The following is a 17,867-nucleotide window of genomic DNA, read 5'->3' as shown; positions in this document are numbered from 1 at the left end:
ACACATTCTTCTTTCCCCTGTCTTTCTGGCACCTCCCTGCTAGTTATCCAACGGTTGGGATTTTGTTTTAAAGAAAGAAAACAACCCAATGGGAATTTTCCACCAGCTTGAAATGGTGGAGAACCCCCTACCTTGGTACACAGGGTACACAGCTGTACATGAGTTTGAGAAGTTGGGAGAAAAGTCAGGCCTTGGCTCCACAGTGGAGGGAGGCCCAGTGATCCAAATATTCTGGCAACCCCAATGACCGTACGAGAGGGGCCAGAAGTAGATGGTCCTCTATGGGCAGGAGGTCGAGCATGTTGTAAATAACTGGTACTTGATGAACCAGGAGAGAGAGCACCAGAATAAATTGCTATTTGATTTACTCATCTATGCCCCTTGAGGATGGTATGTTTTCCAGTTCCCAGGGACTGATGATACTGGGGAAACAAGGGAGGGAAGCCCCTCTTCATCCTTCTACTCATCCTCCTTTGCCCACGTTTCCTCTTGTGGAAGTACTGGCTACCATGAGGGATTCTAGTTTCAGCTCTGCTTCTTCTTGCAGGCCCCTGTTATTGGTATATAAATATTCAACTATTTACATTTTAATTCCTTACCACCTGGTTAGACTTGGTTATGAGTTTATACACTTTAATATAAGAAAAAGAAGTATTTTACAAGCAATGCTGAGAAGCCGATATTAGAAAATAAAATTTACCGGTGGCTTGAGGCAGAACAGGGCTCACTCTGTGGCTGTCTCGTGTGCGGTCTCACTTTCCTCACCCGCCTCTTCATCAACCCAATATGCAGCCAGAAGCTTCTCTGCTGGGGCTTTGATGACTTCCCTGGGGTAAGAAGAATAATGCCAAGGCTTTTACTTTTGAAAGGAACAATGATAGTTTTCATTATTTCCTCATTTTAGATGAGAATTTTAAATTGTCCCCTACCATTTATGGTACATCCTTATAGAAGTACATCTCATCCTCATCAGAAGACTCCCTGTCGTGTAGCTTTTGTGCCATGTTTTCCTTGCGTGTGGCGTTGAGAGGCCTATACATATCCCTAAGCCAAAGTGGCCGCCTTCTCCCGAAAAAGCCCTCCTGGAACACAGAAAGGGAAATATTAATTCAGCATCTCCCCTGCTTTCTCTCGCCACAGTACTATATCCCCTTCAAATTTACCTGACTCTCACTTTCCCCTGAGCTTCTCTTACGCAGCAGGAATCGAAAAAAGCCCCTTGGAGGAAAACACACACTGTTAGTGTTACATGTCATTTTTCATCTCTCTCACAATGTGTTATCTCTGGTCTTATTAGGACTAAATGGGTACCTCAGTCCATAAGCACAATGAGCAAAATCACCACAGACCCGGGATCTTGAAAATCATTCCATGCATGCTGGCCTTCCAGAAGTTCTCTGTGTCCCTCCAAAATGGCCCCCGCCCCGTGTCTCTGGGGAGACCTTTGCATGTGGCTTAGCATGGAGTATAGGCAGGATTTTCAGCCCCGTTCACCTTTCTTGGCCCTTGGCCAAGTGCCCTCGTGCAGTGAAAACACTGCAGAGCGGCGCTGGGCAGAAACACGTTACTCTCTAGATGCGCTTCACACCAGTCCGCTTCGGACTTAGTCGCACATGCAGCATTTGCTGGGGGTGTGGCTGTGGGGAGAAGGTGCTTTTATTTTCCTGGCTGCTCTATCCTATCCTATAAGTTGAATCACACCAAGTAAACACCTGAACCCAACTAGCAAAGTTATCTATAGCTCTCTGACTTTCATACTGCAGGCTGTCACTGAGGTGTCAGTGAATTGTGAAATCAGTTTCAAGGCCATGACCAGCAGGGAAACACGAAATACTCTTTTTGAATACAAATAGAATAGAAAAAAATCAGAGTGCACAATAAATTTGTTTCAGAAACTACCTATGCCCATATAGTATGTGTATACTGAATTGTGACATAAAACGGAGCTCACAGCCCAAGCACAGTGTGATCAGTAGAGAAGTCCTCAGTGGAAAGGGACCCTCTTCTTTTTGATAATCACTAGCAGTATGACCATGGGGCAAGATATTTTCCCTTTCTCTTTCTCCATTTCCTTATTATAAAAGGAAGAGACAAACTACTGTCTAAAGTTTCTCCCGGTTAAAGTTCTATGAGGTTTGGATAAAGGGAATAGAGAGTAGGGGCCTGAAAAACAGTAGGGTGAGAAGGGAAGTTTTCTTGCCACTTTACAGAAGGGACTCATATGTGCTACCTTTCGTCAGCTTTGAGTGAGGCCAGCCCCTAAATCCCCAACCATGTGGCCCTCCCTACCCCAGAGCCTCCTAGAAGGCCTCTGGCCTGGCCTGATGTCTAGGAACCAGGCACCAGGCCAGCAGGAACAGGTGCAAGCAAAACCTCTCCCCGTCCACCCTCTTTCCTTAAAGGACTAGTGAAAGCAGATGAATCTGTGCCAGTCCTGTTCTAACTCAGCTTGGGCTGGGGAGCTAATTCTGCTGATAAATAAATTAGGGTAAACCATTAGGGTAATTAAACATTCTTCCTGCCTTTGGTGAGGAAATTGAAATAGGTGAGTTCTAAGTTCTCCTCTAGTTGTAAAATTCTGCTTTAAAAGACCAATATTTACCTTCTGCTTCTTTTCTTATCTTCCCCTTTTGCAATTCGATGAGAATAAGTCTGTTTTGAAAGAAAACATGATCATGATTATCCATTACAACTATTTCCAAATCCGTATTCATTCCCTTTTACTTTAAATCTTATCTACCCAGTGAGATGATAACTTTTTTAGGGAAAGGAATTCTACCCTGTTTAATAATCCTTTGCCTCTTCCACAGTACCTAACTTAGGGTCTTGCATGCAGCTGGCGATATATTTTATTGACTGTTTTAGATAACGTTCAACAGATCGTTCCTAATAAAAACTCTTAGAAGTAGGAAAAGAAAATAAAAGTATCTAGCAGAAACCTAAGCCTTGTTTTAGAGTCAACAACAAGAGTAGGATGCCCATCATTACTGCTACTATCGATCAATGTGGAGGAGGTCTTAATCGGTACGAAAAGAAAAACGAAGTCTTGGAAAGGAAGAGACAAACACATTTGCATATGAAATGAGGGACCTAAAAAGACCAAAGGAATCAACTGAAATTTTATTGGAAGTAACATGAGTAAGATGGCTACATACAAAATCAAGAGATCAACATATAAGCCTCAATAGCTTTCCCATATAACACAAATAACTCACTAAAAAACAGAAGAAACATCCCGTTTACTATATCAATAAAAATGCATAAAGTACCTAGGAATAAACTTAACCAAAAATTTGTAAGACCTATGTGATGAAAATATTAAAACTTTTCTGAAGGACATTAAGAAGAAGTACTACATGGCATGAGATACCATCCTCCTAGAATGTTGTAAAGAGGTCAATTCTCATCAAATTAACCTACAAATTCAATGCAATCCATTTATATCCAAAATAATTTTTAAATAAAACCTGGCCAGCTGACATTTGGTAGAGAATATGTGTAAGAATAGTTATGAAATGTATGAAAAACAAGGTCAAAGAGTAGGACCTTGCCCTACCAGATATAAAATATGTTATAGAGCAACTGGAATTAAGCAGTGTGATATTGGTACTGGTACAGGACAAGATAACTGGATCACAGAATAGAGTCCAGATGTAGATAGTATATGAGACCAGGGAAGAAAGAATAAACCATTCAGTGAAAGATTTGAAAACAATTAGATCTTCCTGTAGGGGGGGAAAAGTTAGATCCCCTGCCTCAACCACACTAAAAAACAAATACAACAAATTCTAGACAGATTACAAAAGTACTTGAAGAAAATACTAGAGATTATTTTTACGTCATGAGGTGACAAAGGCCTGGCTAACAAAAGCCACCCCACATGAGCCATGAGGAGAGGACGGGCAGATATGGTGGCAGACTGTCAACACACCTCCTACTCTGCACAGCCCTTGCCCCCAACGCAGCCAAAAATAAATAAATTAATTAATTAATTTTAAAAACAATTTGTCAACCTCACACATTTAAAATCTACATAAAAGTAAATATAAGGAAGACTCTTGTGAAGATTTCTTAAATTAAGGGGCAGCATAAAATGACATGGGCTTTAACATCAGTTCAGTTTGGGTTTGGCCTCTAGTTTCCACATTTACTGTCATAAACCTTAAGTAAGTCACTTAACCATCCTGAGTTCGAGTTTCTTCATCTAAAAAAAAGAAAGAAAGAACTGGGGAACTGGGGGATCAGTGGAGCAGTGCATCTGAGAGCATTCTGTACACCACAGTGCTGTACAAACGTTGGCCTTTTATTCCCCGCCCCCCCCTTGGGATCTTAGTTCCCAGACCAGGGATTGAACCCGGGCCCTCAGCAGTGAAAGTCCTAACCACTGGACCGCCAGGGAATTCCCGATGGCCTATTAGTTTTAAATTCAGCACTTCATCCCAGTAGAGCGAGGAATTCCACATTTGGACCCACCTTCACTGGAGATGTCTGAAAAAGCTGCTTCTGGTCGCATGCCTTTTGGGCTCTGTGGGCATCCCTTGCTGAATAAACCTCGATGATGGCATAGAACACAGGACCGGCCACTGCTGTGTTTGGGAAGACTCGGACCGAATACAGAAGGCCAAACTGGGAGAAGACTGTGAACAGAGAATGCTGTAGGGTGGGCCCATGCTAAGTAAGTGCAGGAAATTTCACGCCCAGGAAGCCAAACCGCCCGTTCCTTTCTATTCCCCCAGCCCTTCGCCGCAGGCAACTGTGGTGATCCTGCAACTCCAAACACTTCTCATTTCAGCAACAGGTTTCCCTCTGAAATCCTAAGCTTCGAGAAGCATTAGGAGGCAATGCCGGCTGTTGGGAACTATCTCTCAAAAATCTGTGGGGGCGAGCTGACTACTCAGGTCGGCTCTAGAACTAAGATTCCTCTCAGCAGAGACCACAGGCAGATGAGGTGCTGAAGCAGTACCCCGGGGCGCCCAGTTACTGAGGCGCGAGGTGGCTTCCTCCACCCCTCCCTCTGCCCCGGCTCGGCTCACTTGCAAGGCCTCGGCCGTGGGTCCAGAGCTCAGCTCCCACACCAACAAGGTTTTGTCACCCACGATGGGAACCACAAAAGGTACCAACGCCACCATCCTACCTTTACTGCGCGTGCGCGGCTCGGGGCGCCTGTGCACGCGCGCCTCGGGGCGCCTGTGCACGCGCGCCTCGCACGCGCGCCTGGGCACGCGCGCCTCCGCACGCGCTGTTTATAACGGAAACCTGAGGGGGGGAGCCAGTTTGTTGGGAGTGGGACGAGGGTGGTGCTCGGACCTCTCCCTCACCTCTCCCACTTCGGGCTTGTCTCTGCCTCTAGGTCCCCTTCCACAGGTGGCACTGTCACTATATAATCACGTGGAATCATGCAGCCCTGGGCCTGTGCTGGGGGAGGCAGGAGGTGGGTAGGTTTGGTGCTGGGCTGAGCTGGAGGGAGGCGAGCAGCACACAGCTGACCCGCAGTGGGGGCAGGAGAGGCCAGGGCCTGAGGAGGGCCGTCTTGGGCAATGGCTGCTCTCACACATTCTTCTTTCCCCTGTCTTTCTGGCACCTCCCTGCTAGTTATCCAACGGTTGGGATTTTGTTTTAAAGAAAGAAAACAACACAATGGGAATTTTCCACCAGCTTGAAATGGTGGAGAACCCCCTACCTTGGTACACAGGGTACACAGCTGTACATGAGTTTGAGAAGTTGGGAGAAAAGTCAGGCCTTGGCTCCACAGTGGAGGGAGGCCCAGTGATCCAAATATTCTGGCAACCCCAATGACCGTACGAGAGGGGCCAGAAGTAGATGGTCCTCTATGGGCAGGAGGTCGAGCATGTTGTAAATAACTGGTACTTGATGAACCAGGAGAGAGAGCACCAGAATAAATTGCTATTTGATTTACTCATCTATGCCCCTTGAGGATGGTATGTTTTCCAGTTCCCAGGGACTGATGATACTGGGGAAACAAGGGAGGGAAGCCCCTCTTCATCCTTCTACTCATCCTCCTTTGCCCACGTTTCCTCTTGTGGAAGTACTGGCTACCATGAGGGATTCTAGTTTCAGCTCTGCTTCTTCTTGCAGGCCCCTGTTATTGGTATATAAATATTCAACTATTTACATTTTAATTCCTTACCACCTGGTTAGACTTGGTTATGAGTTTATACACTTTAATATAAGAAAAAGAAGTATTTTACAAGCAATGCTGAGAAGCCGATATTAGAAAATAAAATTTACCGGTGGCTTGAGGCAGAACAGGGCTCACTCTGTGGCTGTCTCGTGTGCGGTCTCACTTTCCTCACCCGCCTCTTCATCAACCCAATATGCAGCCAGAAGCTTCTCTGCTGGGGCTTTGATGACTTCCCTGGGGTAAGAAGAATAATGCCAAGGCTTTTACTTTTGAAAGGAACAATGATAGTTTTCATTATTTCCTCATTTTAGATGAGAATTTTAAATTGTCCCCTACCATTTATGGTACATCCTTATAGAAGTACATCTCATCCTCATCAGAAGACTCCCTGTCGTGTAGCTTTTGTGCCATGTTTTCCTTGCGTGTGGCGTTGAGAGGCCTATACATATCCCTAAGCCAAAGTGGCCGCCTTCTCCCGAAAAAGCCCTCCTGGAACACAGAAAGGGAAATATTAATTCAGCATCTCCCCTGCTTTCTCTCGCCACAGTACTATATCCCCTTCAAATTTACCTGACTCTCACTTTCCCCTGAGCTTCTCTTACGCAGCAGGAATCGAAAAAAGCCCCTTGGAGGAAAACACACACTGTTAGTGTTACATGTCATTTTTCATCTCTCTCACAATGTGTTATCTCTGGTCTTATTAGGACTAAATGGGTACCTCAGTCCATAAGCACAATGAGCAAAATCACCACAGACCCGGGATCTTGAAAATCATTCCATGCATGCTGGCCTTCCAGAAGTTCTCTGTGTCCCTCCAAAATGGCCCCCGCCCCGTGTCTCTGGGGAGACCTTTGCATGTGGCTTAGCATGGAGTATAGGCAGGATTTTCAGCCCCGTTCACCTTTCTTGGCCCTTGGCCAAGTGCCCTCGTGCAGTGAAAACACTGCAGAGCGGCGCTGGGCGGAAACACGTTACTCTCTAGATGCGCTTCACACCAGTCCGCTTCGGACTTAGTCGCACATGCAGCATTTGCTGGGGGTGTGGCTGTGGGGAGAAGGTGCTTTTATTTTCCTGGCTGCTCTATCCTATCCTATAAGTTGAATCACACCAAGTAAACACCTGAACCCAACTAGCAAAGTTATCTATAGCTCTCTGACTTTCATACTGCAGGCTGTCACTGAGGTGTCAGTGAATTGTGAAATCAGTTTCAAGGCCATGACCAGCAGGGAAACACGAAATACTCTTTTTGAATACAAATAGAATAGAAAAAAATCAGAGTGCACAATAAATTTGTTTCAGAAACTACCTATGCCCATATAGTATGTGTATACTGAATTGTGACATAAAACGGAGCTCACAGCCCAAGCACAGTGTGATCAGTAGAGAAGTCCTCAGTGGAAAGGGACCCTCTTCTTTTTGATAATCACTAGCAGTATGACCATGGGGCAAGATATTTTCCCTTTCTCTTTCTCCATTTCCTTATTATAAAAGGAAGAGACAAACTACTGTCTAAAGTTTCTCCCGGTTAAAGTTCTATGAGGTTTGGATAAAGGGAATAGAGAGTAGGGGCCTGAAAAACAGTAGGGTGAGAAGGGAAGTTTTCTTGCCACTTTACAGAAGGGACTCATATGTGCTACCTTTCGTCAGCTTTGAGTGAGGCCAGCCCCTAAATCCCCAACCATGTGGCCCTCCCTACCCCAGAGCCTCCTAGAAGGCCTCTGGCCTGGCCTGATGTCTAGGAACCAGGCACCAGGCCAGCAGGAACAGGTGCAAGCAAAACCTCTCCCCGTCCACCCTCTTTCCTTAAAGGACTAGTGAAAGCAGATGAATCTGTGCCAGTCCTGTTCTAACTCAGCTTGGGCTGGGGAGCTAATTCTGCTGATAAATAAATTAGGGTAAACCATTAGGGTAATTAAACATTCTTCCTGCCTTTGGTGAGGAAATTGAAATAGGTGAGTTCTAAGTTCTCCTCTAGTTGTAAAATTCTGCTTTAAAAGACCAATATTTACCTTCTGCTTCTTTTCTTATCTTCCCCTTTTGCAATTCGATGAGAATAAGTCTGTTTTGAAAGAAAACATGATCATGATTATCCATTACAACTATTTCCAAATCCGTATTCATTCCCTTTTACTTTAAATCTTATCTACCCAGTGAGATGATAACTTTTTTAGGGAAAGGAATTCTACCCTGTTTAATAATCCTTTGCCTCTTCCACAGTACCTAACTTAGGGTCTTGCATGCAGCTGGCGATATATTTTATTGACTGTTTTAGATAACGTTCAACAGATCGTTCCTAATAAAAACTCTTAGAAGTAGGAAAAGAAAATAAAAGTATCTAGCAGAAACCTAAGCCTTGTTTTAGAGTCAACAACAAGAGTAGGATGCCCATCATTACTGCTACTATCGATCAATGTGGAGGAGGTCTTAATCGGTACGAAAAGAAAAACGAAGTCTTGGAAAGGAAGAGACAAACACATTTGCATATGAAATGAGGGACCTAAAAAGACCAAAGGAATCAACTGAAATTTTATTGGAAGTAACATGAGTAAGATGGCTACATACAAAATCAAGAGATCAACATATAAGCCTCAATAGCTTTCCCATATAACACAAATAACTCACTAAAAAACAGAAGAAACATCCCGTTTACTATATCAATAAAAATGCATAAAGTACCTAGGAATAAACTTAACCAAAAATTTGTAAGACCTATGTGATGAAAATATTAAAACTTTTCTGAAGGACATTAAGAAGAAGTACTACATGGCATGAGATACCATCCTCCTAGAATGTTGTAAAGAGGTCAATTCTCATCAAATTAACCTACAAATTCAATGCAATCCATTTATATCCAAAATAATTTTTAAATAAAACCTGGCCAGCTGACATTTGGTAGAGAATATGTGTAAGAATAGTTATGAAATGTATGAAAAACAAGGTCAAAGAGTAGGACCTTGCCCTACCAGATATAAAATATGTTATAGAGCAACTGGAATTAAGCAGTGTGATATTGGTACTGGTACAGGACAAGATAACTGGATCACAGAATAGAGTCCAGATGTAGATAGTATATGAGACCAGGGAAGAAAGAATAAACCATTCAGTGAAAGATTTGAAAACAATTAGATCTTCCTGTAGGGGGGGAAAAGTTAGATCCCCTGCCTCAACCACACTAAAAAACAAATACAACAAATTCTAGACAGATTACAAAAGTACTTGAAGAAAATACTAGAGATTATTTTTACGTCATGAGGTGACAAAGGCCTGGCTAACAAAAGCCACCCCACATGAGCCATGAGGAGAGGACGGGCAGATATGGTGGCAGACTGTCAACACACCTCCTACTCTGCACAGCCCTTGCCCCCAACGCAGCCAAAAATAAATAAATTAATTAATTAATTTTAAAAACAATTTGTCAACCTCACACATTTAAAATCTACATAAAAGTAAATATAAGGAAGACTCTTGTGAAGATTTCTTAAATTAAGGGGCAGCATAAAATGACATGGGCTTTAACATCAGTTCAGTTTGGGTTTGGCCTCTAGTTTCCACATTTACTGTCATAAACCTTAAGTAAGTCACTTAACCATCCTGAGTTCGAGTTTCTTCATCTAAAAAAAAGAAAGAAAGAACTGGGGAACTGGGGGATCAGTGGAGCAGTGCATCTGAGAGCATTCTGTACACCACAGTGCTGTACAAACGTTGGCCTTTTATTCCCCGCCCCCCCCTTGGGATCTTAGTTCCCAGACCAGGGATTGAACCCGGGCCCTCAGCAGTGAAAGTCCTAACCACTGGACCGCCAGGGAATTCCCGATGGCCTATTAGTTTTAAATTCAGCACTTCATCCCAGTAGAGCGAGGAATTCCACATTTGGACCCACCTTCACTGGAGATGTCTGAAAAAGCTGCTTCTGGTCGCATGCCTTTTGGGCTCTGTGGGCATCCCTTGCTGAATAAACCTCGATGATGGCATAGAACACAGGACCGGCCACTGCTGTGTTTGGGAAGACTCGGACCGAATACAGAAGGCCAAACTGGGAGAAGACTGTGAACAGAGAATGCTGTAGGGTGGGCCCATGCTAAGTAAGTGCAGGAAATTTCACGCCCAGGAAGCCAAACCGCCCGTTCCTTTCTATTCCCCCAGCCCTTCGCCGCAGGCAACTGTGGTGATCCTGCAACTCCAAACACTTCTCATTTCAGCAACAGGTTTCCCTCTGAAATCCTAAGCTTCGAGAAGCATTAGGAGGCAATGCCGGCTGTTGGGAACTATCTCTCAAAAATCTGTGGGGGCGAGCTGACTACTCAGGTCGGCTCTAGAACTAAGATTCCTCTCAGCAGAGACCACAGGCAGATGAGGTGCTGAAGCAGTACCCCGGGGCGCCCAGTTACTGAGGCGCGAGGTGGCTTCCTCCACCCCTCCCTCTGCCCCGGCTCGGCTCACTTGCAAGGCCTCGGCCGTGGGTCCAGAGCTCAGCTCCCACACCAACAAGGTTTTGTCACCCACGATGGGAACCACAAAAGGTACCAACGCCACCATCCTACCTTTACTGCGCGTGCGCGGCTCGGGGCGCCTGTGCACGCGCGCCTCGGGGCGCCTGTGCACGCGCGCCTCGCACGCGCGCCTGGGCACGCGCGCCTCCGCACGCGCTGTTTTATAACGGAAACCTGAGGGGGGGAGCCAGTTTGTTGGGAGTGGGACGAGGGTGGTGCTCGGACCTCTCCCTCACCTCTCCCACTTCGGGCTTGTCTCTGCCTCTAGGTCCCCTTCCACAGGTGGCACTGTCACTATATAATCACGTGGAATCATGCAGCCCTGGGCCTGTGCTGGGGGAGGCAGGAGGTGGGTAGGTTTGGTGCTGGGCTGAGCTGGAGGGAGGCGAGCAGCACACAGCTGACCCGCAGTGGGGGCAGGAGAGGCCAGGGCCTGAGGAGGGCCGTCTTGGGCAATGGCTGCTCTCACACATTCTTCTTTCCCCTGTCTTTCTGGCACCTCCCTGCTAGTTATCCAACGGTTGGGATTTTGTTTTAAAGAAAGAAAACAACCCAATGGGAATTTTCCACCAGCTTGAAATGGTGGAGAACCCCCTACCTTGGTACACAGGGTACACAGCTGTACATGAGTTTGAGAAGTTGGGAGAAAAGTCAGGCCTTGGCTCCACAGTGGAGGGAGGCCCAGTGATCCAAATATTCTGGCAACCCCAATGACCGTACGAGAGGGGCCAGAAGTAGATGGTCCTCTATGGGCAGGAGGTCGAGCATGTTGTAAATAACTGGTACTTGATGAACCAGGAGAGAGAGCACCAGAATAAATTGCTATTTGATTTACTCATCTATGCCCCTTGAGGATGGTATGTTTTCCAGTTCCCAGGGACTGATGATACTGGGGAAACAAGGGAGGGAAGCCCCTCTTCATCCTTCTACTCATCCTCCTTTGCCCACGTTTCCTCTTGTGGAAGTACTGGCTACCATGAGGGATTCTAGTTTCAGCTCTGCTTCTTCTTGCAGGCCCCTGTTATTGGTATATAAATATTCAACTATTTACATTTTAATTCCTTACCACCTGGTTAGACTTGGTTATGAGTTTATACACTTTAATATAAGAAAAAGAAGTATTTTACAAGCAATGCTGAGAAGCCGATATTAGAAAATAAAATTTACCGGTGGCTTGAGGCAGAACAGGGCTCACTCTGTGGCTGTCTCGTGTGCGGTCTCACTTTCCTCACCCGCCTCTTCATCAACCCAATATGCAGCCAGAAGCTTCTCTGCTGGGGCTTTGATGACTTCCCTGGGGTAAGAAGAATAATGCCAAGGCTTTTACTTTTGAAAGGAACAATGATAGTTTTCATTATTTCCTCATTTTAGATGAGAATTTTAAATTGTCCCCTACCATTTATGGTACATCCTTATAGAAGTACATCTCATCCTCATCAGAAGACTCCCTGTCGTGTAGCTTTTGTGCCATGTTTTCCTTGCGTGTGGCGTTGAGAGGCCTATACATATCCCTAAGCCAAAGTGGCCGCCTTCTCCCGAAAAAGCCCTCCTGGAACACAGAAAGGGAAATATTAATTCAGCATCTCCCCTGCTTTCTCTCGCCACAGTACTATATCCCCTTCAAATTTACCTGACTCTCACTTTCCCCTGAGCTTCTCTTACGCAGCAGGAATCGAAAAAAGCCCCTTGGAGGAAAACACACACTGTTAGTGTTACATGTCATTTTTCATCTCTCTCACAATGTGTTATCTCTGGTCTTATTAGGACTAAATGGGTACCTCAGTCCATAAGCACAATGAGCAAAATCACCACAGACCCGGGATCTTGAAAATCATTCCATGCATGCTGGCCTTCCAGAAGTTCTCTGTGTCCCTCCAAAATGGCCCCCGCCCCGTGTCTCTGGGGAGACCTTTGCATGTGGCTTAGCATGGAGTATAGGCAGGATTTTCAGCCCCGTTCACCTTTCTTGGCCCTTGGCCAAGTGCCCTCGTGCAGTGAAAACACTGCAGAGCGGCGCTGGGCAGAAACACGTTACTCTCTAGATGCGCTTCACACCAGTCCGCTTCGGACTTAGTCGCACATGCAGCATTTGCTGGGGGTGTGGCTGTGGGGAGAAGGTGCTTTTATTTTCCTGGCTGCTCTATCCTATCCTATAAGTTGAATCACACCAAGTAAACACCTGAACCCAACTAGCAAAGTTATCTATAGCTCTCTGACTTTCATACTGCAGGCTGTCACTGAGGTGTCAGTGAATTGTGAAATCAGTTTCAAGGCCATGACCAGCAGGGAAACACGAAATACTCTTTTTGAATACAAATAGAATAGAAAAAAATCAGAGTGCACAATAAATTTGTTTCAGAAACTACCTATGCCCATATAGTATGTGTATACTGAATTGTGACATAAAACGGAGCTCACAGCCCAAGCACAGTGTGATCAGTAGAGAAGTCCTCAGTGGAAAGGGACCCTCTTCTTTTTGATAATCACTAGCAGTATGACCATGGGGCAAGATATTTTCCCTTTCTCTTTCTCCATTTCCTTATTATAAAAGGAAGAGACAAACTACTGTCTAAAGTTTCTCCCGGTTAAAGTTCTATGAGGTTTGGATAAAGGGAATAGAGAGTAGGGGCCTGAAAAACAGTAGGGTGAGAAGGGAAGTTTTCTTGCCACTTTACAGAAGGGACTCATATGTGCTACCTTTCGTCAGCTTTGAGTGAGGCCAGCCCCTAAATCCCCAACCATGTGGCCCTCCCTACCCCAGAGCCTCCTAGAAGGCCTCTGGCCTGGCCTGATGTCTAGGAACCAGGCACCAGGCCAGCAGGAACAGGTGCAAGCAAAACCTCTCCCCGTCCACCCTCTTTCCTTAAAGGACTAGTGAAAGCAGATGAATCTGTGCCAGTCCTGTTCTAACTCAGCTTGGGCTGGGGAGCTAATTCTGCTGATAAATAAATTAGGGTAAACCATTAGGGTAATTAAACATTCTTCCTGCCTTTGGTGAGGAAATTGAAATAGGTGAGTTCTAAGTTCTCCTCTAGTTGTAAAATTCTGCTTTAAAAGACCAATATTTACCTTCTGCTTCTTTTCTTATCTTCCCCTTTTGCAATTCGATGAGAATAAGTCTGTTTTGAAAGAAAACATGATCATGATTATCCATTACAACTATTTCCAAATCCGTATTCATTCCCTTTTACTTTAAATCTTATCTACCCAGTGAGATGATAACTTTTTTAGGGAAAGGAATTCTACCCTGTTTAATAATCCTTTGCCTCTTCCACAGTACCTAACTTAGGGTCTTGCATGCAGCTGGCGATATATTTTATTGACTGTTTTAGATAACGTTCAACAGATCGTTCCTAATAAAAACTCTTAGAAGTAGGAAAAGAAAATAAAAGTATCTAGCAGAAACCTAAGCCTTGTTTTAGAGTCAACAACAAGAGTAGGATGCCCATCATTACTGCTACTATCGATCAATGTGGAGGAGGTCTTAATCGGTACGAAAAGAAAAACGAAGTCTTGGAAAGGAAGAGACAAACACATTTGCATATGAAATGAGGGACCTAAAAAGACCAAAGGAATCAACTGAAATTTTATTGGAAGTAACATGAGTAAGATGGCTACATACAAAATCAAGAGATCAACATATAAGCCTCAATAGCTTTCCCATATAACACAAATAACTCACTAAAAAACAGAAGAAACATCCCGTTTACTATATCAATAAAAATGCATAAAGTACCTAGGAATAAACTTAACCAAAAATTTGTAAGACCTATGTGATGAAAATATTAAAACTTTTCTGAAGGACATTAAGAAGAAGTACTACATGGCATGAGATACCATCCTCCTAGAATGTTGTAAAGAGGTCAATTCTCATCAAATTAACCTACAAATTCAATGCAATCCATTTATATCCAAAATAATTTTTAAATAAAACCTGGCCAGCTGACATTTGGTAGAGAATATGTGTAAGAATAGTTATGAAATGTATGAAAAACAAGGTCAAAGAGTAGGACCTTGCCCTACCAGATATAAAATATGTTATAGAGCAACTGGAATTAAGCAGTGTGATATTGGTACTGGTACAGGACAAGATAACTGGATCACAGAATAGAGTCCAGATGTAGATAGTATATGAGACCAGGGAAGAAAGAATAAACCATTCAGTGAAAGATTTGAAAACAATTAGATCTTCCTGTAGGGGGGGAAAAGTTAGATCCCCTGCCTCAACCACACTAAAAAACAAATACAACAAATTCTAGACAGATTACAAAAGTACTTGAAGAAAATACTAGAGATTATTTTTACGTCATGAGGTGACAAAGGCCTGGCTAACAAAAGCCACCCCACATGAGCCATGAGGAGAGGACGGGCAGATATGGTGGCAGACTGTCAACACACCTCCTACTCTGCACAGCCCTTGCCCCCAACGCAGCCAAAAATAAATAAATTAATTAATTAATTTTAAAAACAATTTGTCAACCTCACACATTTAAAATCTACATAAAAGTAAATATAAGGAAGACTCTTGTGAAGATTTCTTAAATTAAGGGGCAGCATAAAATGACATGGGCTTTAACATCAGTTCAGTTTGGGTTTGGCCTCTAGTTTCCACATTTACTGTCATAAACCTTAAGTAAGTCACTTAACCATCCTGAGTTCGAGTTTCTTCATCTAAAAAAAAGAAAGAAAGAACTGGGGAACTGGGGGATCAGTGGAGCAGTGCATCTGAGAGCATTCTGTACACCACAGTGCTGTACAAACGTTGGCCTTTTATTCCCCGCCCCCCCCTTGGGATCTTAGTTCCCAGACCAGGGATTGAACCCGGGCCCTCAGCAGTGAAAGTCCTAACCACTGGACCGCCAGGGAATTCCCGATGGCCTATTAGTTTTAAATTCAGCACTTCATCCCAGTAGAGCGAGGAATTCCACATTTGGACCCACCTTCACTGGAGATGTCTGAAAAAGCTGCTTCTGGTCGCATGCCTTTTGGGCTCTGTGGGCATCCCTTGCTGAATAAACCTCGATGATGGCATAGAACACAGGACCGGCCACTGCTGTGTTTGGGAAGACTCGGACCGAATACAGAAGGCCAAACTGGGAGAAGACTGTGAACAGAGAATGCTGTAGGGTGGGCCCATGCTAAGTAAGTGCAGGAAATTTCACGCCCAGGAAGCCAAACCGCCCGTTCCTTTCTATTCCCCCAGCCCTTCGCCGCAGGCAACTGTGGTGATCCTGCAACTCCAAACACTTCTCATTTCAGCAACAGGTTTCCCTCTGAAATCCTAAGCTTCGAGAAGCATTAGGAGGCAATGCCGGCTGTTGGGAACTATCTCTCAAAAATCTGTGGGGGCGAGCTGACTACTCAGGTCGGCTCTAGAACTAAGATTCCTCTCAGCAGAGACCACAGGCAGATGAGGTGCTGAAGCAGTACCCCGGGGCGCCCAGTTACTGAGGCGCGAGGTGGCTTCCTCCACCCCTCCCTCTGCCCCGGCTCGGCTCACTTGCAAGGCCTCGGCCGTGGGTCCAGAGCTCAGCTCCCACACCAACAAGGTTTTGTCACCCACGATGGGAACCACAAAAGGTACCAACGCCACCATCCTACCTTTACTGCGCGTGCGCGGCTCGGGGCGCCTGTGCACGCGCGCCTCGGGGCGCCTGTGCACGCGCGCCTCGCACGCGCGCCTGGGCACGCGCGCCTCCGCACGCGCTGTTTATAACGGAAACCTGAGGGGGGGAGCCAGTTTGTTGGGAGTGGGACGAGGGTGGTGCTCGGACCTCTCCCTCACCTCTCCCACTTCGGGCTTGTCTCTGCCTCTAGGTCCCCTTCCACAGGTGGCACTGTCACTATATAATCACGTGGAATCATGCAGCCCTGGGCCTGTGCTGGGGGAGGCAGGAGGTGGGTAGGTTTGGTGCTGGGCTGAGCTGGAGGGAGGCGAGCAGCACACAGCTGACCCGCAGTGGGGGCAGGAGAGGCCAGGGCCTGAGGAGGGCCGTCTTGGGCAATGGCTGCTCTCACACATTCTTCTTTCCCCTGTCTTTCTGGCACCTCCCTGCTAGTTATCCAACGGTTGGGATTTTGTTTTAAAGAAAGAAAACAACACAATGGGAATTTTCCACCAGCTTGAAATGGTGGAGAACCCCCTACCTTGGTACACAGGGTACACAGCTGTACATGAGTTTGAGAAGTTGGGAGAAAAGTCAGGCCTTGGCTCCACAGTGGAGGGAGGCCCAGTGATCCAAATATTCTGGCAACCCCAATGACCGTACGAGAGGGGCCAGAAGTAGATGGTCCTCTATGGGCAGGAGGTCGAGCATGTTGTAAATAACTGGTACTTGATGAACCAGGAGAGAGAGCACCAGAATAAATTGCTATTTGATTTACTCATCTATGCCCCTTGAGGATGGTATGTTTTCCAGTTCCCAGGGACTGATGATACTGGGGAAACAAGGGAGGGAAGCCCCTCTTCATCCTTCTACTCATCCTCCTTTGCCCACGTTTCCTCTTGTGGAAGTACTGGCTACCATGAGGGATTCTAGTTTCAGCTCTGCTTCTTCTTGCAGGCCCCTGTTATTGGTATATAAATATTCAACTATTTACATTTTAATTCCTTACCACCTGGTTAGACTTGGTTATGAGTTTATACACTTTAATATAAGAAAAAGAAGTATTTTACAAGCAATGCTGAGAAGCCGATATTAGAAAATAAAATTTACCGGTGGCTTGAGGCAGAACAGGGCTCACTCTGTGGCTGTCTCGTGTGCGGTCTCACTTTCCTCACCCGCCTCTTCATCAACCCAATATGCAGCCAGAAGCTTCTCTGCTGGGGCTTTGATGACTTCCCTGGGGTAAGAAGAATAATGCCAAGGCTTTTACTTTTGAAAGGAACAATGATAGTTTTCATTATTTCCTCATTTTAGATGAGAATTTTAAATTGTCCCCTACCATTTATGGTACATCCTTATAGAAGTACATCTCATCCTCATCAGAAGACTCCCTGTCGTGTAGCTTTTGTGCCATGTTTTCCTTGCGTGTGGCGTTGAGAGGCCTATACATATCCCTAAGCCAAAGTGGCCGCCTTCTCCCGAAAAAGCCCTCCTGGAACACAGAAAGGGAAATATTAATTCAGCATCTCCCCTGCTTTCTCTCGCCACAGTACTATATCCCCTTCAAATTTACCTGACTCTCACTTTCCCCTGAGCTTCTCTTACGCAGCAGGAATCGAAAAAAGCCCC

General features: G+C 45.3%; 4 long non-coding RNA genes across 11 annotated transcripts; all 4 read right to left on the bottom strand.

Moving 5' to 3' along the window:
* Positions 1-348: 348 nt before the first annotated feature.
* Positions 349-1,219, bottom strand: LOC309621743. Of its 2 annotated transcripts, XR_014240242.1 has the most exons (4): positions 1,164-1,219; positions 930-1,082; positions 701-859; positions 349-551 (listed from the first exon to the last, which is right to left on the bottom strand). It is a non-coding gene; the product is annotated as an uncharacterized lncRNA (long non-coding RNA). The 2 variants fall into 2 exon arrangements; XR_014240243.1 differs by lacking the exon at positions 349-551 and having other exon boundaries at positions 607-859.
* A 3,147-nt stretch (positions 1,220-4,366) lies between these two features.
* Positions 4,367-6,768, bottom strand: LOC309621745. Of its 3 annotated transcripts, none has more exons than XR_014240245.1 (4): positions 6,713-6,768; positions 6,479-6,631; positions 6,250-6,376; positions 4,367-4,637 (listed from the first exon to the last, which is right to left on the bottom strand). It is a non-coding gene; the product is annotated as an uncharacterized lncRNA (long non-coding RNA). The 3 variants fall into 3 exon arrangements; XR_014240246.1 differs by lacking the exon at positions 4,367-4,637 and adding an exon at positions 5,898-6,100; XR_014240247.1 differs by lacking the exon at positions 4,367-4,637 and having other exon boundaries at positions 6,156-6,376.
* Positions 6,769-9,915: 3,147 nt separating this feature from the next.
* LOC309621726 lies at positions 9,916-12,318 on the bottom strand. 3 transcript variants are annotated; one of them, XR_014240227.1, is made up of 4 exons: positions 12,263-12,318; positions 12,029-12,181; positions 11,800-11,926; positions 9,916-10,186 (listed from the first exon to the last, which is right to left on the bottom strand). It is a non-coding gene; the product is annotated as an uncharacterized lncRNA (long non-coding RNA). The 3 variants fall into 3 exon arrangements; XR_014240228.1 differs by lacking the exon at positions 9,916-10,186 and adding an exon at positions 11,448-11,650; XR_014240229.1 differs by lacking the exon at positions 9,916-10,186 and having other exon boundaries at positions 11,706-11,926.
* A 3,147-nt stretch (positions 12,319-15,465) lies between these two features.
* LOC309621724 lies at positions 15,466-17,867 on the bottom strand. 3 transcript variants are annotated; one of them, XR_014240221.1, is made up of 4 exons: positions 17,812-17,867; positions 17,578-17,730; positions 17,349-17,475; positions 15,466-15,736 (listed from the first exon to the last, which is right to left on the bottom strand). It is a non-coding gene; the product is annotated as an uncharacterized lncRNA (long non-coding RNA). The 3 variants fall into 3 exon arrangements; XR_014240222.1 differs by lacking the exon at positions 15,466-15,736 and adding an exon at positions 16,997-17,199; XR_014240223.1 differs by lacking the exon at positions 15,466-15,736 and having other exon boundaries at positions 17,255-17,475.

This window comes from Balaenoptera borealis, assembly GCF_965194805.1.
Source record: "Balaenoptera borealis genome assembly, contig: HAP1_SCAFFOLD_943, whole genome shotgun sequence".
In the NCBI taxonomy this organism is placed as follows: domain Eukaryota; kingdom Metazoa; phylum Chordata; class Mammalia; order Artiodactyla; family Balaenopteridae; genus Balaenoptera; species Balaenoptera borealis.
This window is presented reverse-complemented; position numbering and strand designations above follow the sequence as displayed.